The following is a 27,373-nucleotide window of genomic DNA, read 5'->3' as shown; positions in this document are numbered from 1 at the left end:
TCGTCTGAGCCCGGTTAGGAGTGATTCTTGAGCATAGAGCCAGGAGTAAGCCCTGAGCACCACTGGGTGTGTCCCCCAACCAAAACCAAAACAAAACTCAAAGTAGTAAAATCTATCATGTTTTAAAAGATTCTGTGATGGTTGAGGTGCAATAATAAACCCATAAAGTCATTTTCTTCCTCCCTCCCTTCCTTCCTTCCTTCCTTCCTTCCTTCCTTCCTTCCTTCCTTCCTTCCTTCCTTCCTTCCTCCCTCCCTCCCTCCCTCCCTCCCTCCCTCCCTCCCTCCCTCCCTCCCTCCCTTCCTTCCTTCCTTCCTTCCTTCCTTCCTTCCTTCCTTCCTTCCTTCCTTCCTTCCTTCCTTCCTTCCTTCCTCCTTCCTTCCTTCCTTCCTCCCTCCCTCCCTCCCTCCCTCCCTCCCTTCCTTCCTTCCTTCCTTCCTTCCTTCCTTCCTTCCTTCCTTCCTTCCTTCCTTCCTTCCTTCCTTCCTCCTTCCTTCCTTCCTTCCTTCCTTCCTTCCTTCCTTCCTTCCTTCCTTCCTTCCTTCCTTCCTTCTTTTCACCACACCCAAAAACCAGGGGCTACTCCTAGTATGGTGCTCAAGTGACCATGTGGTGGCAGAGATCAAACCCAGGCCTCCAACATACAAAGTGTATGCACTAATACACTGAGCTTTATCTCTGTCCCCCATAGTTCACTTTTAATAATTGTATAGCATTCTGTTGGAAAAATATACCATTTGATATTTGACCTGAGCTCTAGCAGCAGAGTTGTTTTCAGTTTCCCTTTACTGTAAGCAGTGCTAGGAGGCATAGTTTATACACACAGATGCTGTAGTTCAAGCAGTCTTCTTTTCCCGACTGGGGCAGTAGGGGGTGAGCGTGTCAGTGGAATTAAGGGTAGGGTCATACGAAAGTGGATTTCAACCTGTTTCTTTCTCTTTCTTTTTCTTTTTGAATCACCATGAGAGAGTTACAAGGTTGTTTGGTTTGGGGGGTCACAGCCAACTGTGCTCAGGGATCACTCTTGGCAGGATTGGGGACTCATATGTGGTGCTGGGGATCAAATTCAGGTTGGCCGTATGCAAGACAAGTGCCCTACTCACTATGCTATCACTCCAACCCTTAACCCATTTCTAATGGAAGAATAGTTCCCTGAGAGTGTCTAAGTCTGCCTGGAGATGACCTTGACCTGACCTCCCTGCTATGCTCTCTGCACTGCACAGCTCTCAAACCTTGGTGTACACACCATCACCTGGGGAACTTGTTAAATTACAGGTTACCCAGCTATACCCCAGAGAATCCAACTCCACCTGAAGAAGACTCTGAAAATCTTCTTTTTGAACACACAGCCCAGCTGATTCTGATTAGGTGGCTGGGAGCTGCACTTGGAGAAATATTGACATTGAGTGGAGGAGGTAAATAGTGTTCATCTGAGAAATAGAAGAGCTGGAGACTGATAGCAAAGAAAATTAATTAGACATTTCACTCTCCCCAGGGGACCAGGCTCCAGTGTACTTCAGTTTAGTCTGAGCTTATAAATCTGCTAGCTGGCCTTCATTCTCCAGAAGGATCCAGTGATTCTGATAATCACAAAGAAAGATCTTATGTCCCAAATAGCCTACCGATGAATGGGTGTTTTTCTACCCTCTCATGTGTTCACTGTTACTTAGGAATATAGAAGTACATAGAAACATCTTGGTGTGTTCTCTAGGCATTAAAATATAGGATCTTTAGATTATGGATAGTTCAAAATGCTGAGTACATTCTTTGTACGTAGAGACCCAGGTTTGATCCATGGCACCCTCCCCCCCCCAGTACTGTCAGAAGCAACCCCAAAGCACTGAACTTCTGCCTAGGAAAGGTGGGAATAGATTCTCCCCCATCTTACCTCACACCCCCATCACTAATACAGAGATAACAGCCTAAAAATGTTTCTGAAAAGAGAGGAAACAATACCAACTCTCAGCGAGGATGTGGTTCGATATAAACTGTAGTGGGTGAGACATAATTTGGATCACTCACTCTGGAAAACAATAGAACCCAGTAATTTAATTCCCAACTCTATACCCCAGAAAAGCTCCTTGAATTTTTGTTCAAAGGAGTAAAAACTGCAATGACTCTAAATTCCCTTGTAAAAAAGACTGAATAAATTTACTGTGGTAAATTCACACAATGGAATACTATATATAGTAAAATGAATGCACTATATCTTTATCTTGAATGAATCTTAGAAACGTTAGGAATAAAAAAATACTTCATAGAAAAAAACGCTATTAAACTAAAAAAGCAACAAGACTGGAGAACTAGACCAGGGGCTAAGGGGCATGCCTTGAATGTAGCTGACCCAAGTTGGATCCATGGTGTCACATGGTCACCCTAAGCACCACCAGGTTTAGCCCTGGAGGTCCTTAAGTGGGGCCAGGGCTGACTAAGTAAACCTCAGCATCCAGGGCCCAGGCAGCACTGCATCCTCAAACTTTCACAGCCAGAAACCTGCCCAGTTGGCTGAGAATTACCGGGAGGAGTCCCCAGACCCACTGAGAACCTCTTGGGAAGTCCCACAAAACCACACAAAAAGCAATTTCTTGTTTGGGGACTATATATGGGAAAATATAAAAATGGGTAAAAGATTGTAAAACAAACTCCAATGGTTACCTCCGGGTAAATGAATTATCCCCTTTAACTGACCCAGAGTAACCTGCCGGTGTAACCCTAAAATTAAAAAACAAACAAAAACAGAGAGAGGGCCAGAGATGTGGTTCCATGGTACAACACATGCCTTGCATATGGAGGCCTTGAATTTGATCCCCAGTACCATGAATATAAAAACTAAATTAAACTAAAATTAAAATACATTATATTGAGAGAGGGGCCAGAGTGTGCTACAGCAGGTAGGGTGCTAGTTTTGTATGTAGCCAACCCAGGTTCAATCTCCAGTACCCCATATGGTCCCTGGAGCTGCCGGTAGTGATCCCCGAACATAGAGTCAGGAGTTAGCCATGATCACTGCTGTGAGCAGCCCATATACATACATACACACATACATATATGTGTGTATACATATGTATGAATATATACACACGTGTGCTATATACATATACATATATATGTGTGTATATATGTATATATATATAGAGAGAGAGAGACAGACAGACAGACAAATAGACAGATAGATACAAGATTTCCTAGCTACAACTGTGGCCTCCCAAGAATTTTTACTTTCTGTTCTTCATTTCTTCCATAGGTATTACAGACTAGGAAACAAGATGTCTGCCCTGAAGAAGCCAATGGAAGCTTGTAAAAATCCACCTCTGTCTCACCATTCCAAGGTCAGGGCAAACTGTTGTACACGCTTCTCAGCCAGGTTCTCACAGACTATACCTGTCACTAAATGTTGTGACCTCTTTTCCCAGCCAAGATAATTAATATGTCTAGTTAATATGGCATTTTTCTTTGATGACAGCAAGACAGTCCTCAGGATACTATTTTCTGAATAAGCAATTTTACTCCTATGCTTTCTTCTCCTTAATATAGGCCTTAATAATATAAACAATATCTTTTTGTTTGTTTTGGTTTTGGGACCACTCGAATCCTCTGTCCCTCTCAGAGAGCCCAGCAAGCTACTGAGAGTATCTCTTCTGTATGGCAGAGCCTGGCAAGCTACCATGGCATATTCGATATGCCAAAAACAGTTAACAAGTCTCACAATGGAGACGTTACTGGTGCTCACTCGAGCAAATCGATGAGCAATGGGATGACAGTGATACAGTGTTAACCAGACTGTGCTCAAAGCTTGCTCCCAGCTTTGTGCTCAAGAATCACTTCCTAGTGGTGCTCAGGTGGACTATATATGGTGCTGGGGATCAAACCTGGCAGCTGTGTACAAGGCAAGTGCCCTACCTGCTGTACTACCTCTGGCTTCGAGCCCACTCTTTTTTCCATCCACTAGTCACACATCTGATCAGATGCTCATGTTCCCTTTTGCATTTTGTGGTCCACTTTTTTCTCACCATCCACTAGTCACACATCTGATCAGATGCTCATGTTCCCTTTTGCATTTTGTGGTCCACTTTTTTCTCACCATCCCTCAGCTCAGAAGCAGGCCCAGAGCTCTCCTGGCCTTTGAACACTTCCCCTCTGCTGTATTTCCTTATGCAAAGATCCACTTAAGATGACACAGCTCCAGAGGTGAGGTTTTAGTTTTGACCTATGCGACTGAGTGGATTAGGATTCTGTGTATATGTGTTGTCTCCAAACAGTCCTTATGGAACCTTGGATCTACTCCCAGTAATACTCAGCCCAGTACTTCTAGGGTTAAGTAGTGGCAGCTGCCAGGACCAGCCCACTGGTGCTGGAATAACCATATGGTGCTGGGGATGGAACCCAGGGCCCGTGCATGCCAGATATGTACTTCAGCCCTTTGACTCCCCCTGCCCCCCTCCCCTGTCCCTGATTAGAATTGTAATACTAAATCACAATACTCTGCGACTACAACCAGACTATTTTTGGGGGTTCTTGATTATCCCCAAGGAATCTATTGACTTGCTTGTGAGATAAAAAGAGTACTGTATTTTGGGAAACATCCTGATCAAAGAGCACTAAGACATAGAAAAAAACCTAAAAGTTACTGAGTTTTACCCATTTGATTCAAAGATGGGAGAATTAAGACTCGGGTGGGGAAGACATTTGGATAAGCCGGGGATGGTCCCTGGCCTCTCCAGATGGACTAGAAACTGGCTAGGAACCTAGGTCACCTGTCTCTCCATCACTTTGCCACCTGATTGCTTGCTGAGGCGTACGAGGAAGAGCTGAAGCCACTATTTAGCCCTACCCTAGCCCCTTAAAAGGACGAGACACTCAACTCTTAGAAGATTTTGCTTTTGAAACTGCCCATGATGCTGCATTATCTGGGGGCGGGAGGAGCCTGCTTCACCTGTCAGCTGGTCCATTACACAATCTAGCAAGTTGAGGCCTGAAATGTTCTTCCCACACTCAGGCCCAGCTGTAGAGAAGAAAGGTCAGGTACAGGGAAGAGTAAAAATTGGACACTATCCCTACTTCTCCCCTCAGACCTTCCCCTTCTCCCTCAAGACGTGCAGATGAATTGACTATAAGAGAATTCCAAGGAGCTGTGGCAGGGGTAGGAGAGCAAGTTATCCATAAAAGTTGGAGGGGGCAGGTCTGGTCCTCTTCCCCATCTACATAGGAGTCTTACATGTGGAAGAAGCAATTGGTGGACAAGGTAGAAGGAAGGAAGAAGCATTTGGCCTGTTCTGTGTTTCAGTCCATAAGCTGAAGGTTTATCTATGACAATGGAGAAATGGGAGAAGATGAGACAGATAGCTAAGTTGATCTGAAGTCATCAGTGGAGATCAATGGAAGTAGGAGAGACTGCAGTTCGTGCAAAGTTGTCTGGGATCCCAGTTTGGTCTCTTGACCCAGAAAGCAGCGAATGAGAGGCCAGGGTTTCACCTGACCTCACCCAGGTGGCAAACTCCTATACTTCAGTCCCATCTGAAACAGCCACTATTTAGGAATTCCAGCAAAGGCAATCCAATTAGTGGTGTGTTGTTGTTTTTAGGTCTTTCGCTGTCATGAGCTGAGACAAAGGGGTGTTTTAAAAGTTTAAGTTACAATATACTCAGCAAGTCCAGGCTTGACCTTGCAGTCTTAGCACAGCTATTGAATCTTTTCTTACTGTTTATGCTTACAGTGCCCATAGTCCTGTGACTGAAGCCAGGTATCTCAGTCACTAGAGAAGCCTTTGCAGCTGTCACAGACCTCAGCTCCCAGACTCTTGTCGTCTAGGAAATTTTAGGGGTTCCACATTTTCATTATATATGGACAGTTTGGAGAAGAATCTTGGTGGGGGCACCACTAGGCCTTCAGGCTTTGGTCCCTGCAGGTCACAATGCTCTGTCAGCTGTTTCCATTCTCAACATGGTGACGTGGGACTCTGTCCCTGGGTGCGGGAGCATCTCCCCGAGGACCCAGTGCTCCTACACGCAGTCTCACCGCCCTCTTTGCTTCCTCCCTCTTTCCTTCCAACAGATTTAAAGGGAACTATAAAAGTATGATTAGACAACAAATTTTAAACAGACTCGTGTTGTAGCACTTGTGTCTGTCTTTTTAAAGCATGCTACATTCAAAGACCTAGTGGCACATCTAATAACATCAACTTTTGAAGTAGTGATAAATGCACACAACATTTCAACATATTGCAGCAATAACAACAGGATATGAAAATAGCTGATTCCTGATGTTGATAAAGGCACACATGCTGTTAATACAATAGTGGTTTTCTGCTTATAACTAAAAGAAACGCTCCATTTCAATTACAGGCTAGTAAAAATAAAAATGTGATTTTCCCTCTATGCAAGCACTAGCACTAAATTAACCTTGGTCAGAAGGAATTTGTTCTTTTTTTTTTTAGTTTAGTTTTTCAAAAAATTTTATTTTCATAAGGTTGTTCACATTAATTGTTTACATTCAATATTTCAACACTAATGCCACCACCATTACACCTTCCCACCACCATTATTTCAAATTTTCCCACCACCTTTCAAGCCTGCCTGCCAGGGCCAGATGCTAGATAATTTACTTTCTATTGCTTATTATGAATATCAGGAGAGGTCACATGTGCTTCTGGAATTCTGAAATTGTAAGTGGTTGGGATCCAGAGACATCTCTGTAGGGAGGTAATCCATTTTGAGATTCAAATAAATGATTTTTAACACAGCATAGGCAAGGGAAGAATGGATGCTGGGACAAAAGAAGGGACAGATGGGTTTCAGAAAATGCTGATGTCTACCTACATAAGCAAACCAAGAAAGTAATGTAAAGGCGAGAATATTAATTCCCAGTCTCCCACCACTTCTGGTTTTCAATGCCTTTCATTTCCTTGGGTACACTTCCTGTGATTTCAAAAATTTGTTCTTTTTTAAGCTCTCTTTCTTCAATAGAAATTACTAACCTTACACTAGATTCATAAGATCTATGACCTACTTGAGTGAGGGGAAAAAGTGAGTGCATTTCTAAGCTAATAGTGCAATACAAAATTTCATTTCACTTTCAGGGCTTATTTATTTCTAGTTTCTAGTTGGTGGACAATCATAACATTTCTAATGAACTTTTTAATTTCCTTTTTCTTGGGGATGGGTGGGCACCTTGGATCAAGCCCAGAGTCTCACCCATGTAAACATTCTCTCACTCTCCTGGACCAGTACCTCCCTGGCCCAGGAGTCTCTTTCCTTAACTCACAGTAAAATAGAAGCAACTCAGGAAAAGGGAGTACCAACACTTCACCTGATAATATCTGAGGTGACTACAGGTTATTATAGACAACCAAAAATGTAGGAAATGTTGTGGGCCAGAGGGATAGCTTAACAGGCTAGAGCACATACTTTGCATGCTATAGATCTGGGTTCAATCCCTGGAACCATATAGTCCTTCTACCACTACCAAGACTAACCCCTGAGCACTGAACCAGGAGTAGCCCCTGACAACCACAAAGTATGATCCCAAAACAAAACAAAAACTTTAGCTACCCACTCCCGCCCCCGTACTTCCAGAAGCCGTGGCAGCCACACCCACATCCCACAACTGCCACCATATACACTCATTTATCTGCCCAGCTTTACAGACTCATGATTAAAACTAGGAAGAGGGGCTGGAGCAGTAGTACAGCAGGGAGAGTGTTTGCCTTGCATACGGCTAACCCAGGTTCAATCCCCAGCATCCCATAAGGTCCCTGAGCACTGCCAGGAGTAATTCCTGAGGCAGAGCCAGGAGTAACCCCTGTGATCACCATGTGTAACCCAAAAAGCCAAAAATCAAAAACAAAAAACCCAAAACCTCAGAAAAGATCAACCAGCTACAAAATTTCACAGATACACCAGTCTCCCAGCTGAAAATTCTGGAATGCCCTTGGGAGGGGTCGAGCTGAGTTCCCGCCCTGCCAAAGCCCCAGCAGCTGCACTCACACTCCACAGCTGCTACCATGTCCACAGACCAACTCCATTGCCTCATTACTGAGCTCTGCAGAGACAACAAACTGCTGAAAACTTCAGGTACACCCATCTCCAGGCTGAGAACTGTGGCATCTTCTCAGAGTGGGGGTGAGCAGCCACGTAAACTCACTGCCCAGTTAAATATTCTGGATTTTTTGGAGTGCACTGCCGCAATAGAGGCTGTGTGGCACCTCCAAATTCTACAATTCTGACACCCCAATAGGAGCACATAAAATTGTATGGGAAAGTAACATAGAAGCCAAGTAAGGCTAATAAACAAAAACATTAATACAGAAGCTTCAACTAACAATGACAGCATAGTAAATCCTCAGACAAGGACTTAAATGTCTCCATGGTGACATACAACTATTTTCACAAATTATTTTTTGCTGAAGTATTTTTTAAATAATTTCATTAGCCATTTAGTGATAATAGGAAATATAATTTATTTTGTGCCTGCTAAGGGTGCAGGCTTGGGAAAATGGAGACAGTGGGGAAGGGAAGGTAACTTGTGGTGGGATTAGTGTTGAATTCCTGTAACAATCATGATCAACTCTACAAGCCACTGTGCTTAAATAAAGAAAATTTTTTTAATTAAAAAACAAAAACTGTAAGGAATGTTTTATCTCCCCGTGTCCTGCTTCCCTTCATCATTGTTCTTGCCATTTTCTCAGCCCAAGAAGTTTCTATTTTTAAAGACAGAGAAGAATGAAAAATAAATCACAAAAAATTATTTTAATCCCAGAAAATTGGCAAGATTTGGTTGGTGTAGGAGTAAATAATTAAATGTGCTTTAATTACCCTGATTGCTTCTATAAGATTATAATAATTGATATTCATTACTATGACTATATTCTCAAGAAAATGCTAAGCAATGTTTGTTAGCTTAATGCTGTAAGAAAAGAGTATATATAATGATTTGGTATGATTATTATTTTTTGTTTGGTGTTGGATCATTTCTAGCTCTGCAATCAGGAATTATTCCTGGTCATGCTCAGGGGACCATATGGAATGCCAGGGATTGAACCCAGGTCAACCATGTGCAAGGCAAGTGCACACTGTACTATTGCTTCAGCCCATATTTGGTATGATTTCTTTTTTTTTTTTTTTTGCTTTTTGGGTCACACCCAGCAATGCTCAGGGGTTACTCCTGGCTTTGCACTCAGGAATTACTTCTGGCAGTGCTTGGGGGACCATATGGGATGCCGGGGATCGAACCCGGCTCGGCCGCGTGCAAGGCAAACGCCCTACCCGCTGTGCTATCGCTCCGGCCCCCCATATTTGGTATGATTTCTAAGCAAGATGCTTATGATTTTGTTGCTTATGATTTTGTAGATGCCAATCACGGGCTGGAGAAATAGTTCAGCAGGTAGAACATTTGCCTTTCATGCAGCTAACCCACGCTCAACCTCAGGAGTCTTTATGTTTCCCTGAGCCTATCAGGAGTGACCCACAAGCACAGAACCAGGAGTAAGCCCTGAGAATGCTAGATGTGGCCCAAGAACAAAACCAAAGAGAATGGTGATAATTTGATTATTTCTGAATAGTTAATTTTTTGGTAACTAATACTATACCCATGACTCTCTGGTCCCTCTATCTGGAGGTTCTTCTTCCAGGACAGATTTATGCTTCTTAGATCCTCCTGGGAGTAAAGAACAGTGGTGGGGATGATGGACGGTAAGAGAAGAACACATATCATTTCAGATGGTAATATCCATAGACAAAGAGTGAGGAACAGGACCCGGGTGGCTCTCAATCATCCAGTGATGGCCAGCGCGTACTAACTGCAGAACTCTGAACTCTCCTTCCATCAAAGCCAAATGTTTGAAACCACATCCTTGGATGAGGACCTTCCAGAACAGATGCCAACCCGAGTTTGAATACCCAGCGCCACATATGGTCCCCTGAATACCACTAGGGGTTACTCTTGAGCACAGTGCTAAAAATAGCCCAGAACACCACCAGATGTGGCCCCCAGAACCACACAAAAAATTATTTTTGGATAGAATTCAGTGACAAAACCATGTGAGCCTGGAGTTAGTCTGTGGGAATGTTTTTAAGTATTTGGTTCAGTATTGTTCATGAAGTATGAACAGATTTAGATTTTTCTATTTCCTTTCGTATTCATATGGACAAGTTTTGCTTTTATCTTAATTTTCCCATTTTGACCAAATGCAGATATTGTTGGAATAAACTTAAAATATCATTTAAAAAGTATTTGTCAATCCAGGAATTGGAACACATGTTTTGTATGCAGGAGACCCCGGTCTGATTTCCAGTATCACATGGTCCTGAGGACCTATAGGAGTGACCCTCAAGCCCAGAGTTGAGAGTAGACACCATGTACTCATAGAAGTAATACACCCTAAAAGAGTATTTGTAGACCTTTTCACTTTTATTTTTATTCATTGGGTATTTAAACCTTGCTCTCGTTTTTCATCAATTGTGCCAGGGCTTAGCATTAGCCTTTTTAAAATATTAACATTTATCTTTATTAACATTCTATAGTATATATTTGCTTTCTAATTCATTGAATTCTACTCTTAATAATTTTGCTCTATTTCCTTTGATTTTAATCACTAAAATATTTCTTGACATGGCTGCTTTCACATGCTGCTTCTCTTTCTTAGCCTTTCCTTTCTTCCATTATATACAGAGATTAAACTTTCCTCTCATGTGGTTACATCTCACAAAGTTGTCTATATAATAATTATATTATCATTTTATTGATGATTTTTTTTTCATTTTTACTGGGAGTTCTTTGCAAAATTAAGAACTGTAGATTGGTCATTTAGATGTGTTAAAATATTCTAAGCATAGAAAAATCTCTTTTGTTATATTTGTTAGTTCAGTTTCATCAATAAAAATACGCTATATAATGTAGGATTTGGGTTTTCTTTTATTTTGGTATGTTTACTTTTGACCACACCCAGCTGTGCTCAGGGCTTACTCCTGGCTCTGTGCTCACACCTGGTGTGCCTCAGGGAACCATAAGGAGTGCTGGAGATTGGACCAGGGGCAACGCCTTGCAAGACAATCACTCTACTCAGCCTTGGTGTAGGTATTTAAACTTTTCTTTGAGGGCTGGAGAGATGGTTTAACAGGCTGGAGTGAATGCAGGAGACCCATGTTCTCTTCTGGAAACACATGGACCCCAAATACTTCTGGGAGTAAGTATACCCCCCACACCAGCACATTAGACCCTGAGCACTACCAGTTATGGTGTTCAAAACAAAATAGTTCATTGAGTTATAAATATTGTCACTTTACTTTTTGTACATGTTTTATCTGCTAAATATACATTAATTTATATCTGCAATTTTGTATGTCTTAATAAAATTCATCAACTTTTTGATTGACTGTTAAAATTTTTATTATTTTTGCGTTTGGGGTCATACCTTATAGTCTTCAGGGACTACTTTCTGGATCTCTGGTCAGGGGTCACTCCCAGCAGTTCTTAAGGATCACGTGGTATTGGTAGGGATCAAACCAGGGTCAGCTGCATAAAAAGCAAATGCCTTAATGTCTGATTTATCTCTCCAGTCCCAAAATATTTCCTTACTGATTTTTTTGCTTGCTCTTTTGTTACCAGGAGAATCTTTTTAAAATCTCTTTTCAAAGGTGCCAGAGAGATGGTCCAGTGGATAAGGTGCTTACTTTGCACCTTGTCAGGTTCAATCCCAGCACCCTGTATGGTCCCCCAAGTCCCACAAGAAATTATCTCTCGGCACAACATAGGGAGGAAGTCCTAAACACTGCTGGTGTGGCTCAAAAATCAAAAGAAAATTAAATAAATTTGCAAAGAAAAAAGATCTTCTGTAGTAACGTAGATATGCCTTTTCACTTTTAGTTTCATTGTTTTCTTGCTCTATTGTAAGACTAAAGTATTAGGAGTTTCTAGGTTCAAAATCAGAGATTTTTGTGCACTTTCTTCTATGATTTGATATTAGCAAATTCCCTAGGTTCAAAAAGAGGACTGGAAGTCTTAAATTAAAAAGGAATTTTGAGAAGCAGGAGAGAGTACAGGAGGTGAGTCACTTGCCTTGCATAGGGCTGCTTCAGCTGAAACCCTGGTTTGATCCCGCATACCACATATGGTACCTGATCACTGCCAGGAGTGATCCCTGAACACAGAACCAGGATTAAGACCTGAGCACCATGGAGTGTGGCTCAAAATCCAAAAACTAAAAAAGAAAAAATAAAGGGGGTTATTTTAAATTTATTTTATTTTAATTAATCACCATGAGATACAGTTACAGACTTACAAACTTTCATGATTACGTTTCATTCATACAATGTTCAAGTACCCATCCCTCCACCAGTGCCCATTCTCCACCACCAGTGTTCCCAGAGTCCCTCTGGGAGACCACCACACCTCTTCCCACCCCCTGCCTCTGTGGCAGGCACATTCCCTCTTTCTCTCTTCTTTTGGGTGTTATGGTTTGCAATATAGGCACTAAGTGGCCAAAGGAGGGTATTTTGATACAGGTTATTTGGGCAACTCACTTTGTTTTACTTGTCTTTTTCCATGTATACAGGAGAAATACATTATCCTTATTAAACTGTTTTGTATTGTTTTGGTTTTTGCTCCTGTTTGTCATACACATATATGGCTACTTTCTGTTTTGCCACGAAAGAAGTGTTTGATTAGGCAACAATTTCTTTCCCACAGAGGAATGTCACAGCAGCCGCCTTAAGAGCAGTTGCAAACCAGTAGCTATGGTATGTTATTTTTTTCTTATCAAAAAAGGGGTATTGAGAAAGTGAAAGAACATATCTTAAATGATTATTATGATAATGCTATAGAAATATTTTGGCACATGTCAGCAGCAACCTTTGTCAGACAGGGTGGGGCAATCAACCATGTACGAGCCAAGACTTGAAGGTGAGTGGTATAAGCAGATGTTGTCCCACCCCTCAAACAACTTTGGAACCATTCAAGGAACCAGAAGGAACTGCCTGTGTCTCCACGAATAGTGAGCAAAGATGGGGAGAAGGTCTTGACACAACTGAGAGTATTTTCCAGTTCACATGGGCAATGATGGTCGTCCAAAGTAACTGGTTTAACTAGCCTCCTCCCTGCCCTCCCCACAATCTGTATTCTCTGTCACTGTCACTGTCATCCCATTGCTCATCAATTTGTTTGAGTGGGCACCAGTAACGTCTCTCGATTGTGAGACTTATTTGTTACTGTGATTGGCACATCCAATATGCCACGGGTAGCTTGCCAGGCTCTGCCGTGAGGGCTCGATACTCTTGGTAGCTTGCCGGGCTCTCCGAGAGGGGTGGAGGAATCGAACATGGGTCGGCCGCATGAAAGGTGAACGCCCTACCGCTGTGCTATCGCTACAGCCCCTGTATTCTCTATCATTTGTTTTTCTATTAGCATATGTGTGTGTAGTTTGGACATTTTAAAAAAATATCTTTTCCCAGAGGAGAATTACTGAACAAGAGGATAAAACCTTTTAAGTATTTAATAAAATTTATAATTTTGTATAACTTTTTGTTTGTTTGGAGCTCCTCCGGGAGCGTGTGGTGCTAGGGATTAAACCAGGGCCTCCTGCATGCAACACACATGTTTTAGATCATTGAGCTGACCCAAAGCCTGTATAATTTCGAGGTTTAAAAAAAAGAGCTTGAGGGCTGGAGTGATGATACAGTGAGTAGGCTGTGATTACCACTAGGTGTGACTCCCCTCCCCTCCCCAACACACACACAAGGATATATTGCCATGGGTTTTTGTTTGTTGTTTGGGTTGTCTTTTGGGGTTTTTTTGTTGTTGTTTGTTTGTTTGGGGCCTCACCCAGTGTACTCAAGAATTACTCTGTCTCTTTGCTTGGGAAACCACACAGGGTACTGGGGGTTGAACCCAGGTCAGCTGTGTGCAAGGCAAGCACCCTACCTACTGTACTATTGCTCTGGCCCGTATAGCCATGGTTTTAACACAAAAAAGTTTCAGAGCTGTTAACAGTTATCAAGGATCAGATGCCTACCAGTGGTAGAATACAAATTGGTACCTTTCTTTCATCAGGGAAATTTGTCAATATGTATAACAAACATTGACCTTGTAGTTCCTTCTCTCTTGGGAAGAATCTGAAAGATATAATTGGATGTGCAAGGATGTATACACCAGGAGGTACAAAGAAGCATGATTATAATAGTTGAAGATAGGCATGATTTAAACATCTACAGACAGGCCAGGGAGATAACTCCAAGGACTGAAGCACATGCTTTGCATGCATGAGGCCCCAAATTCAATGCCCTGCAGCCTTCGGTCCCCTGCACAATGTTAGGTATAGCCCTGATGACCTTCAACACTGTTTGGTCCAGGCAGAATAGTCTCACCAGGTCTGAGCATTGAAACATGGTTGAATATGGCTGAAAGTGGGCCCTGAACTCCCTAGCACTGCTTGGAAAGCCCTTTACCCTCCCCCCCAAAAAAAACTAGCAATAAAGAATTGTTAAATTAAAGTACTATATCCATCATGTGATTTTGTCCTTTTAGTGAGAATAATCCAAACTGACTTAGAAGAAAAAATTATGACAGCACTCAGTGACAGACTAATTAGAAAGACTCATCTGAATATTTTTAGCCCTTCAAAGTAATCTTGTAGGGGCTGGACATAGAGCTCAAGGGCAGAGCACACGCCCCACCTGGAGGATGCTCTGTCTGATCCTCATCACCTAAAAGAGATTTTTTAGTAAATATGTGTGAAAATAACAGACCAGAAGGAAACACCTACATATTATTAGTAATGATCAGCAGGTGGTGGGACTATGGATGCTTTCTCTTCTCTTAGTTTCCATGGTGTCTGTTTTTGTTCCTTTTCTTTTTTTTTTTTACCTTATATTGCATGTGTGTGATGGTTGAGGCCAGGGCCTCATGGGGCACGGCTTGTGCCTTAATCACAGAGCCATGTACCATGTCTTTGTAAACGGGGGGAGGGGCACTGAGATTAGCACGTGTTGTTAGATCATTTGGAATGTAATTTCATATGCTTTAAGCTGCTATTTACATAAAGATGTGCCTGTCCTGGAATAGATTTCTTGGGTCCATGCCTTTTTTCATTCACTCCAGAACTGATCTCCTTGGAGTCTTACCCAGATTTCTGAATTTCCCCACTCTCCTCCCATCATTGCTTCCTTGCACAAATCCATATTCCTTTCCCACCAGGCTTCCTTGCCCAGTGTTCTTTTCAGAAGTGAATATTGGGCTTGGGTCCAGAAACAGCACAGGAGTCAGGCGCATGCCTTGCACACAGCCCATCCGGTGGCCTGGTGAAGTCCCTGGGCAGCACTGCAACCTCAAGCCCTCATGCAGAACCAATCTCTGAACCAACCTAACGCTGAACCAACCGCTAAACCTACCAACCGCTGAACCAATGTTAGTTTGGCGGTTGATGGAGAATCTCCCAGAGGCCCCACCCCCTTCCCTCTTACCTGAGCACCGTCTGGGAGATCCTCCTCCCTCGGATCCCTCCCCTCCAAAAATAATAATAATAATAATAATAATAATAATAATAATAATAATAATAAGGATTTGCCCCTTGTGACTCCTCTGTGAAGCAGTCTGTCTGCCCTTCTACTAACCTTGATGGTTCCAAGTCCCTCAATGAGCACTTAGCATGGACAAGAGACCAGCCAGAGTGGCATTTCTGGAGCATTTGATAGATCAAACAAAGTCCACTGCCAAATCGTCACCTGGGCAGGGCCAGTAGTGTCCTGATAAGCTACTGAAAAAGTCCAGCCTCCATCCAACCCTTGGCCTCCAGCTTGCTGAGAAGTCAGCAGAAGTCAAGGTTCGGCTCCTGGAGCCTGTCCGGCCTCACGTGGCAGCCCAGGCTCTTAAACCACTGCCTGAGAGTGGGACAGGGGACACAGTGAATGGCAGGGATGGTTCCTGTGAAGGCAGGAAACCTCTCAAGTGCTGCTCCATTGGAGGGCATTTATTTATTTACTTTTTCTGATATATTTCCCTAGAAAAAATATCAGTTGGCACCTTCTTAGTGACTTTAGAACATGGGCTTCAGTTGAATCTCAAAGCTGGGAAAGCTATTACACATCACCTGCTCCAGGCCTCTTCCTTTACAGCTCAGAGAGAGCAAGCGACATGCCTAAGGACACTGTAAGAGTCAGGAGACTCTGGGCTTTGACTCAACTTGAATATTAAATTCTTTAATATAATATTGAATATTAAATTATTTAATATAATATCATATTATATCAATATAATATATACATATAATAAATGAATAAATATAAATGTATAATAAATAATAATATAATGTTGAATATTAAATTCTTTAATATAATATCATTTATGGTCTTCATGAATGCAGAATTTCTAAATTGTCTTATCTGCTGTGTCATAGTGCCCTTCTATCATCACCCACCTAATATATAACTGTATCACTGTATCACTGTCATCCCGTTGCTCATCGATTTGCTCGAGCGGGCACCAATAACGTCTCTGTTGTGAGACTTGTTGTTACTGTTTTTGGCATATCGAATACGCCATGGGTAGCTTGCCAGGCTCTTCTGTGCAGGCAGAATACTCTCAGTAGCTTGCCGGACTCTCTAAGAGGGGCAGAGAATTTGAACCCGGGTTGGCTGCATGCAAGGCAAACACCCTACCTGCTGTGCTATCACTCCAGCCCAATATGTAACTCTGAATCATAAAAATTAGAAAACAAATATTCTGAAACTGAAGCCCAGAGAGACTACCAAGGGTCACTTAACTGTTTAGATTTGAAGCCAACGCTGGCCTCAGTCACATAATAAACTGTCCAGACCCTCCATCAAATAGACTGAACACTATGGAAAATGTTTTTTTTTTTCCCAAGGCACACAGAGTTGTTAAGAACCTTCTAAACAGCGGTCAGAGAGATAGTACAGTGGGTAGAGAGTTTGCTCTTCTTACACAAGACCAACTCAGGTTCAATTCCTGGCTTGTCCTCTGAACACCACAGGAGTGATTCTTAACTGCAGAACCAGGAGTAATCTCTAAGCACCCCTGGGTGTGGGAAAAACCAACCTCCCCCCCAGCAAAAAAAAGAAAAGAACTTTAAATTTTTTCTTATTATTTTTAATTGGATCACTCTGAGATATATAGCTACAAAGTTGTTCATGATTGAGTCCCCATCATATAAAGTTCCATCACCCATCCCTTCACCAGTGTCCATTTCCAACCACCAGTGTTCCAGTTTTCTGTGCGCCTGCCAGTCCTCCTTCTCACTCTGCCCCCATAGCCTACTTACTCTGTCTTTTTGTCATGTATGTGTGTGTGCATTTTTTTTTGGCCCACACCACTCAGTGCTTGCAAGCTACTCTGAGCTCTGTGCTCTGGGGTCACTCCTGGCAGTGCTCTAGAGATCATGTGGTACCAGGGATCATACATACTTTTTATATACATACTTTGTATATGCTTTGTATATATATGTATATATTTATATACATACATACTTTGTATATGCTTTGTATAAGCTCCAACCTGTTGAAAGCAAGTTTTGATCACATTCCTCCTGCCCAGGGATTTGATCATCACCTAATTTTTGTATTAAATACATTGTTTCTCATTTCTTTTTTCTTTTTTTAAACCTGGTGATGTTCAGGAGTTAAATCTGACTCTGCACTCAGGAATTATTCCTGGCAGTGCTCAAGGTATCACATAGGATGCTGGAGATACATTCTGTTTAAAATGCTGAAAATAATATTATTCCCTCACATAGTATCTGACTGATAACACTTGTGTGGCTTAAAGAACCACCTGCACCGTTTGATTCTGTCTTAACCTCTCCTCTCCTTGAAAAATCACTGATGTCAAAGAACAATGATATGAAACGATGTTCACAACACATTAAAAAAACAAACACAACAGGTGAGAAAAATAGTACAAGAGTTAAGGCACTTGCTTTGCATGCAAGTTTGAATCCTGGTTTGATAATGTTTTGAATCCTGGCACTACTTAGGGTCCCTGAGCACCGCAGGGTTTGGTAAAATAAATAAATGAATAAATAAGTGCTGGAGCTATATACAGGGGTTGCACACAGTCAATCCTGGTTTTATCCCTGGTACCACATAAGGTCCTATGAATACTATCAGGAACAGAGCCGGAGAGTCCTTTGAACATTATAGGCATGTTCCAAACAAAAACTACAGAAGTAAGTAAATAAAAGGAAACCACAACACTGCAAATAATCTGATTCTCTGCTCCTGCTCTGTGAATCTATGACCCAGATGTGTCTCTGGAGATTGCCTCCAACTGTAGCCTTAGAGGGTCATGTCATGCTCTACTAATTTTTCCAGTAGAACGACTTCAGTCACAAGTCTCTGTATGTTGGTATCCACCCTTACAAAAACTCCTAAGAGATTGTAAGCAGGGCTTATTTTCCTGGATGCTCCAAATACTTAGTCTTTATTGTTTCCTCCACTTTTGATTATTGCTGGATTTTCTCATTCCTTCATTTCACCAAATACGACTGGCCCAAACTCCGTAAAACAGACTTCACTGAAAATTAGAATCACAATAATCTACAGTCTGGTTTACAGCTCAAAATTTCACTAGGTTGCACTGATCTAGTGCTATTCTACTTTCTAAGGACTCTTCTTTCCCTTTTTCCTTTTCCTTTTTTATTTTAAAAATTATGTCCCCCAAGTCGCACGGCAGAGCCTAGCAAGCTGCCCGTGGCGTATTCATATGCCAAAAACAGTAGCAACAAGTCTCAAAGTGGAGACGTTACTGGTGCCCACTCGAGCAAATCGATGAACAACGGGATGACAGTGTGACAATGCATGTCCCCCAAGTATGAAATAGCTCTGGCGATCAAGCCAGCCCATTAGGCTAGAATGAACAAAGGACCATCTGCTTTGCCCCTGACTGATATAAGAGCAACACACCAATGAGGTGACTCTTTGCCCATTGCTAGGGGTATCTTTTTAAATTTTTTAATTTTAGGCATTGTGATTTACAATACAATCAGAGTTTTGTGCATACAATTTTCCAACACCACGCCCTCCACCAGAGTGTCTCTCCTCAATCTACCCACACCAACATTGTAAACTCACTTGTCCTAAAGGCTTTTCTTAATGGAATTGAGAAGATCAAATCAGGAGTGCATGCCTTGTGTATGGGGGCCCCAAGATTATTCCCTGATACTGTGTTGTTCCCTATTCTCCAGTGGCTCTGCCTTTGGTGGCCCCAGCATACCTAGCTCAAAAAGCAGCACATTGCCCAGCCCTTAAAACCAGGCTGAGTATTGCCAGGATTGACTTGGGGTCACTTGAGCATTGCATGGGAGATAAAAAGGCTGGGGAACATTTCTTGATGCTTTATATGGATCCCTCCGAGTCTCCACTATGCTTTTGTGCAGATTAGAGAAAGATACCTATGAGAGCGGCTGGTGCAACAACTCTAGGGCAGTTTGAGAGCACGGAGAATTTATACGCCACCTTAACTGGGCATTGCTACTCAATTCTAGCCAGTTGGAGGGCCAGGCTTCACACAGCTGACCTGGGTTCACTCCCCAGCCATAAGGTCCCCTGTGCATCACCAGGAGTAATTCCTGAGTGCAGTACCAGGAATAACCCCTGAGCACCACCTGGTGTGGCCCAAAAACAAACAAACAAGAAATCCAGTTGGAGCATTGCAGAAATGTGAGCCAAGAATTTCCAGGCCTTGTAAAAGAAAAACAAAAAAACCCAGAAAACTAATATTTTATTTTAAAATTATTAATTTCACTTGTTAGCCACTAACAGGCAAATCAAAATGTTAAGTACTTATTATATTTTGAGTATTTTTCTAAGTGTTTTATAAAATTACTAACATTACTTATTATTATATAATTTGTAGGTATCAAGTATTTTGTTCTTTATAGCAACATATAAGATAGTTACTATCATTATCTCTTCTTACAGATCAGGAAACTGAGGCACAATGATTAAGTTGTCCACAGTCCTGTAATAAGCAGGCTTCTGGCTCTAGAGGCTGGGCTCTTACTCATCATGCTTTACTGCTATGAGCTAAATTTGGTTTGTGCATCGCCAGTTTTGGCTTCTGTGAGACCAGTGCGGCTCAATAAGCATTTTTCTCCCACCATGGATATGTTTTTCTTTTCTATGCTAACAATTCATGACTTACCTTCCAATGTTGTGGTTGGGGGGCAATACATTGTGCAGTGTTAGGGACCAAATTTAGGTCCTTGTATATACTAGGCAGGTACTCAACCATTTGAGCTGGCCCTTTCACCCTTGATACCATTTCAAATAATTTATTTTTTCAGGGCCCAGAGCATGAGGTCAACCAATTCCTGGCATCCCATCTGGTCCCCCAAGCACCACCAGGAGTGATCCCTGAGTGCAGAGCCAAGAGTAAACCCTGAGCACTGCCAGATGTGATTTAAAAACTTAAAAAAAAATATTTTAGGGGCTGGAGTGATAGCACAGCAGATGGGGCGTTTGCCTTGCATGCGGCCGACCCGGGTTTGATTCCCAGCATCCCATGGTCCCCGAGCACCGCCAGGAGTAATTCCTGAGTGCAAAGCCAGGAGTAACCCCTGTGCATTGCTAGGTGTGACCCAAAAAGAAAAAGTAAAAATTTCAGACTGGGAGATAATCACATGCTTTTCATGCAAAAGGTTTGGACCTGAGAACACCATCAGGAATGATGCCGGGCCCCAAACAAGAAGTAACCCCTGAGCACCACTGGGTGTGACCCCGAATTTTTCACTTTTTTCCTCTGTTGTTTGGATGACTAGAGGTTTTACAGTTGGTCACACACTGGTGGAGATCTTCTGGGGGAGTCACACTCTTGGTTGTGATGTTCACAGGCTTCTGTTTACAGTGTTCTGGAAGTCACACACTTTGTTGTGGTTCCAGGGATCACAAATGCAACGCTGAAGCCAGAGAGATAGAGTAGTGGGTAGGGTGTTTGCCTTGCATGCTGCTGACCTGGGTTTGATCCCTGGCATCCCACATGGTCCCCCGAGCACTGCCAAGAATAATTCCTGAGGGCAGAGCCAGGAGGAACCCCTGAGCATCGCCGGGTGTGACCCAAACCCAAAATCCAAACAAAACAGAACAAATGGCAAGGCCATCTGGATCCCACTTGTTCTAAAAATCAGAGTTTGAACCTGCAACCCAGTGGCTATAGGCAATAACCCACCACTGAGCTATCCCAGTCCCCTTAAATTTAAATAGATGCATGTGACTGATGACTTCCATATGGGACAACTTTGTCTCACTGTTATCTTCAATGCCTTAATCGCTACCATTTCTTTCCTCCCTCCCTCCCTTCCTCCCTTCCTCCCTCTCTCTCTCTTTCTTTCTGTGTTGTTGTTGTTTTGTTTTGGGGCCACACCCAGTGGTACTCAGTGCTTACTCCTGGCTCTGCATTCAGGAATTACTCCTGGAGGTGCTTAGGAAACAATATAGGGTGCCAGGAATCAAACCCAGGTCAGCCCTGTGTAAGACAAAAGCACTATCCACTGAACTATTGTTCTGGCCCTCCCAGTGGCTGGAACTGAGTAGCAATGCTCACTTAAGGTGGAGCATAAACTCTCCATGTAGGAGAATCACATTTGATCCCAGCTCTGCATGGTTTCTTGAGCCCTGCTGGCTGTAGAAGCCCAAAGAAGAAAGTAGCCCTCCAAATCATTAGGTATGACCCACTCCCAGCCACCCAAAGAAAGAATTGAGGAGTTACCTGACCAGTCTGGATGTGCAGAAAGCTAGATTGAAATGGGTTTGCTTTGAACTTGGAGGGTATTGGAAGACACATATTCTAATGAAAAAGGATATTAACCCCAGGGAAAACAAAAGGGAAATATTCTCGAGTCTGTTGCCATCAATATTTACATAGTCATAACAATGAAGACATGAAGTTCAACTCTGAACAAAATTGTGAAGAGGTGAAGTAAAAGTTAAACACTCAAATCTCTAGTAGAAAGTCCACAGGTAATATCTGCAAATGAACTTTAAAGAAATATCAGCCGGGATGTGGCTCAGTGAAAGAGCATTTGCTTTGCGTGTATGGATACCATCTCCAGCACTGAAAAAAAAGTATGTATATATATATATGTATATATATATATATATATATATATATATACAGAAATACCAGTATGTTGGGGTTGGAGAGACAGTACAGCAGGCACAGCCAATCCAGATTCAAGCCCTAGAGTTCCCCCTGCCCCCTGCCCCCGCCAGGAGTGATCCCTGAGTGTAGAGCCAGGATCCTTGAGTAGCACTGGGTGTGCCCCTCAGAGCCAAAGCCTGAACACATCAGTATTGCCCCCAAACAAAGTAAATAAATGTACCAGTATCATCTTGTTATTAGATATGGGTAGTGAAAATCTGAAGAAACTCCTAAAATGGGACTGGAGTGATAGCACAGCAGGTAGGGCATTTGCCTTGCACGCGGCCAACCCGGGTTCAATTCCCAGCATTCCATATGGTCCTCCAAGCACCGTCAGGAGTAATTCCTGAGTGCAGAGCCAGGAGTAACCCCTGAGCATAGCTGGGTATGACCTAAAAAGCAAAAAAAAAAAAAAAAAAGAAAGGAAGGAAGAAAGAAAGAAACCCCTAAAATGGAGTTATGGTGGTTGGATTCGTGGTGCTGGACCTGAGGAAGCAGAGAGTTATTGTTTTTTCCTTAAATACTATTCCTTTGATTTGACTTATTAGCTTTAAAAGAACCTGCATTGGTGAACTAAAAATTTTAATGGAATTAAAAATGATTCCCAAGGTCAGAGAGATAGTATGGTGGGCAAAGCACTTGCCTTGCACACAGTGGACCAAGGTTCAATCACTGTCACCCCATTATGGTCCCCTGGGCCCGCCAGGAATGGTCTCTGAGCACAGAGCCAGGAGTAAGAGTAACCCTTAGCATCTCTGGGTATGTGCTCAACTGAAAAAAAAATTCCTCGGATGACTAGAACACTGGACTAGCCCCACCTTGATCTCTCTTCCTTAGGTGATGTCAAGTGAATCCCTGTTTCCTGGTCTTATCCTGGTTGGGCCACATTTTTGTCTGGCACAGAACAAGTATGGTGCACCTCACCCTCACAGGCCCATGACTAAGGACAGAAATGCTCCCCTACATGCATCCCTTCACCTCTGACAGTCTGGGGTGGGGCCACATCAGAGGACTTTCCTGAGAAAATGGATTTACTAGGTAGTGCATCACTCTTTTTTTTTGTCATGGAAGGCTTTTTATTTTTTTATTTTATTTTGTGTGTGTGGTCCTTATTTATTTATCTAATTAAAATTTAATTGAATCATAGTGATAAACACATTTACAAAGTTGTTTATGATTGGATTTCAGTCATGTAATGTTCCAACACCCATCCCTTCACAAGTGGTAGTTCGTCACTCTTAACACCAGAGGCTGGGTGTGTAGAGGAAGGAAAGGCCCTGGGTGTGACTCTTTGGGGTGGGGTAAGGTGTTACATTTGGCAGTGCTCAGGGCTTACTCCTTGCTCTACATTCAGGGATCACTCCTGGTAGGGCTCAGGGGGACCATATGGAGTGCCAGGGATAGAACCGGGTTCACTGCTTGCAAGGCAATATCACACTACACACTGTACTATCTTTCTGGCCCAGGGCAAGCTTCTTTCAGTTAATTATCCTGCCATTGGACATCCCACTAGACCCAGCAGTGTGTCAGCTGGAGGTGGGAGAGCTATAAGGCCCGGACTCTGTGCTGGGAGAGAATCCAGAGACCAGGACAGATTCACAGCACCTGTTTTAGAGAACTGGCCCTTCTTCCCACCCCATCTCACTGGAGACAGATTGCCAGTGGAGGACTGAAAGAATCCCTGGACGTACTTCCTCTTCCTTGCCTTCTCTTCCTAGTCAGAATCCCACTGGGAAACTGATTGTATGTGGTATGTGCTAGAATATATATAACAAAACTTACCACCTTAACTATATTGTTTCCAGTTCAGTGGTATTAAGTACCTACACATTACTGTACAACCATCACCTTATCTATCTCTGGGGTATTTTCACATTCTCCAGATGTATTTTTGTCCATTAAACACTAATTTATGCCTCTCTCTGTAGTCTTTTCTGTTTCCATGAACTTAACTGCACTAGGACTCTTACAAAAGAGTAATCATCTAACATGTGTACATTTGTTCTTTCCTGTTTGGTTTATTTCACTTAGCATAGTAGCTTCAAGATTCATTCACACGGACCTTGCTTTTTACTACAGCATATGTCAAATTTTCCTTCCTTCTAAAGAATAGACACATAGACGTGTTTTGTTTACATATTCCTCTTTCAAAGAATACCTGACTATAATCCCTTTTGACTATTTTAAATAATATTGTTATAAATACAGGTACCCAAAAATGTCTCAGTCCCACTTTTACTCTTTTTGAGTATTTGCCCAGAAGTGTAATTGCTGGATTCTGTGGTAATCTACACTTAATTTTTTGAGGGGGATTTGTCATATTGTTTTTCACCAAGGCTATATTTGCATTCCAATACATGACGGTCCTAATTTCTCCATATCCTTGCCAATACTTGTTATTTCTGGTTAATTTAGGTTTTTTAAATACTTGACACCCTAATAGGCATGAAGGCAGACTTATGAGGTTTTTTTTTAAGTCCTTTTCCTTCTATTCTTTCTCAACAGGCTGGTGATTTAATTCTGATGAATGATGTCGGCTGATTTAGGCTGAGCTGGCCTACATTGCTGAAGGTGCATGGGAGGACTTGGAGCTGACCTGGGACTCCAGGCTAGGAAACAGAGAATTTACCACCTAGCTGCCTAGTCCTGAGACAGACTTGAGTTATGTCTAAGGACCCTATTTTATTTTATTTTTAAAATTTTTTTTAAATTTTATTGAATCACCGTGAGATAGTTATAAGCTTTCATGTTTGGGCTACAATCTCAAAATGATCAAACACCCATCCCTCCACCAATGCACATTCCCCACCACCAATATCCCGGATATACCCCCCTTTCCCACCCTCCCCCTGCCTCCATGGCAGACAATATTCCCCATACTCTCTCTCTACTTTTGGGCATTATAGTTTGCAACACAGACACCGAGAGGTCATCATGTTTGGAAGGACCCTATTTTAAAGCTGAAGTTTGGGCCAAGTTCTCACTCTCCTATGTTCTGAACATTGAGGAAGGCATTAGGCTCCCTAAACTCCAGCTGCCTGCTCTCACCAATGGTCTAACAATGAACCCCTATTCCAAGTGTTTTCTTGAGGATTAGGTGATCATTTCAAGAACGTAATAGGCACTCAGTATTTGTTTTTATTCACTCTTTGCAGGAAGGATTATAGCTTTTAGTATTTGGGCTGCTTACATTGTCTTGTGTCCTCTCAAAATTCCTATGTTATGGGGCTGGAGCAATAGTACAGCAGGTAGGGCATTTGCCTTGCACACGGCCAACCTGGGTTCAATTCCCAGCATCCCATATGGTCCTCTGAGAACTGCCAGGAGTGATTCCTGTGTGCAGAATCAGGAGTAACCCCTGTGCATTGCCAGGTGTGACCCAAAAAAGCAAAAAAATAATTCTATGTTGAGGGACTGGAGCAATCTGTGACTATCTATCTATTTATCTATCTATCTATCTATCTATCTATCTATCTATCTATCTATCTATCTATCTATCTATCTATCTATCTATCTACATGTATGTATGTGTGTATATATATGTACATATATATATCATGGAATCTGATCCACACTGGGGCTTCTCTGAGGAAGTGATATGAGTCAAGGATTAAGCCAAGAGTAGAGTGAAATGGAAAGGCTTTTTCTTCAAAGGGAAAAAAAATCCCATGAAAGGAAAGGCCTTGTCATGAAGAGTATCTTCATATGTTGAACATAAGAAGGTCAGTATATTTGGGAAGAAAAGGCAGGAAGGAAAGTGGCACCCAATGAGGGGGGAAAGATGTGGTTAATATATAGCATGAAATTAACCTGTATATCTATTTTTGGGCTGTTGGGTAGGGCTTTTGGTCCCCTCTGATAAAGCTTAGGGACAACTCTCAGCTCAGTGTTCAGTGGTCACTCCCCAACACTTAGGGGGACTACAAAAGTGCCAGCAATTGAACTGGGGTTGGCTGAATGCAAGGCGAGTGCCTTAACCCCTGCATTATCTCTGTCCCCATAGGTATTTTTAAAGTATACGACTCCGTGACTTTAATTACATTCACAAGGTCATGCAACCATCATCACTACTTATTTCCATTTTCTTTTTGTTGATAATCTTTTGCAGGTCCTATGCATATATTGACCATATGTTGAATTGAACGGTGTCATTGAAGCTGGTATTGTTTGTGAAATCCTAGAAAGTGACTTGTGTGCTGTGAGTAGGAGTTGACCAAATCAGAGCAACTGGGGCCAGCTGGAGAAATGTCACCTTTGGGTCAGCAGGCCTATCTGTCAGCTGTCACAGGGTAGGTCATTTGGTATGCTTTTCTTAAGATGAAGAAGTTATCCTCTGAACTGAAACCAGGATAGAGAGCAGAGGTAACTAATGTTTGCTTTTCTCCAGGATCTTAGGAAAACATTCAGATCTACTTGATGTACCAGAGAATTCCAAAGACAATGGAGAACGGATTTTATTTTCCTCAAGCACGTCTCTGAATATACGCAGTTCAGGACTCATGAAGCCCCGCAAGAGTCATGAGGAATGTTCCTGAAGCATTTGTTTGACTTGATAGAAAATAATTTTCTATTCTTTTATTTTTAACCAAGTATACATGCATTATGAGACAAGATACCTTATGATGAAGTTCAGTGTAAAATTCAAGATTTTGAAGAATTGTGATTCCTTCTTTGGGTCTGACTCTTAGATTTAGGGGAATATTTTTCCCTTTCCCCTACCAATATGGTTATTTGGGCATAATGTGAAGATTATAAAAAGATTCTCAAGCAATCCAGTAAAACTTTTGCTCTGACATTTTGTGCATGTCACCTTGGGCAAACTATGTAACCTGATGAGTCTCAGGTATCTGATCAATAAAAAAAAAAGAAAAGATCATTGTACCTCACTTACGGAATGCTATGTTAAACAGTTACAAAACGCTTAGCACACAGAAAATATACACAAAGACTTACTAGTAGTAGTAGAAACATCAGCCAGAAATGTTTCAGACCTTTGGTCCCCTTTCAAAGTTCTTAAACTATAGTAATAGAGATATTATCTATCCATTGTGAAATATTTAAACACTATCAAAGTAAGTATAGGAAATCAAGAAAGTTACTGCTCTCCTTAAATTCTAGTGACCAGCTGAAAATAAACACAGATTACAATTATGGATATGTTCTTTCAAACATTTTTTAAAATTTGAAAATCATTTATTGAGCACCAACCATGTACAGTATGCCACTGTTACTT

At 42.0% G+C, this 27,373-nt stretch overlaps 1 long non-coding RNA gene, 1 other non-coding gene and 1 pseudogene across 2 annotated transcripts in view; 1 reads left to right on the top strand and 2 right to left on the bottom strand.

Annotated features, from left to right (window-relative positions):
- Positions 1-26,870, top strand: part of LOC129403697 (uncharacterized) — a 36,615-nt gene extending 9,745 nt beyond the window's left edge. The window contains exons 2-4 of the long non-coding RNA XR_008629394.1: positions 3,245-3,329; positions 26,249-26,429; positions 26,528-26,870. This is a non-coding gene — a long non-coding RNA (uncharacterized LOC129403697). The remainder of the gene's footprint in view (positions 1-3,244; positions 3,330-26,248; positions 26,430-26,527) is intronic.
- LOC129404007 (small nucleolar RNA SNORA41) lies at positions 12,602-12,734 on the bottom strand. Its single transcript, XR_008629618.1, has one exon. It is a non-coding gene; the product is annotated as a small nucleolar RNA SNORA41 (small nucleolar RNA).
- Positions 18,799-18,939, bottom strand: LOC129404051 (small nucleolar RNA SNORA48; annotated as a pseudogene).
- Positions 26,871-27,373: the final 503 nt, after the last annotated feature.

This window comes from Sorex araneus, chromosome 3 (assembly GCF_027595985.1).
Source record: "Sorex araneus isolate mSorAra2 chromosome 3, mSorAra2.pri, whole genome shotgun sequence".
NCBI classification, from domain to species: Eukaryota; Metazoa; Chordata; class Mammalia; order Eulipotyphla; family Soricidae; genus Sorex; species Sorex araneus.
The sequence above is the reverse complement of the archived record's forward strand: the minus strand, read 5'-3'. Positions and strand labels throughout refer to the sequence as shown.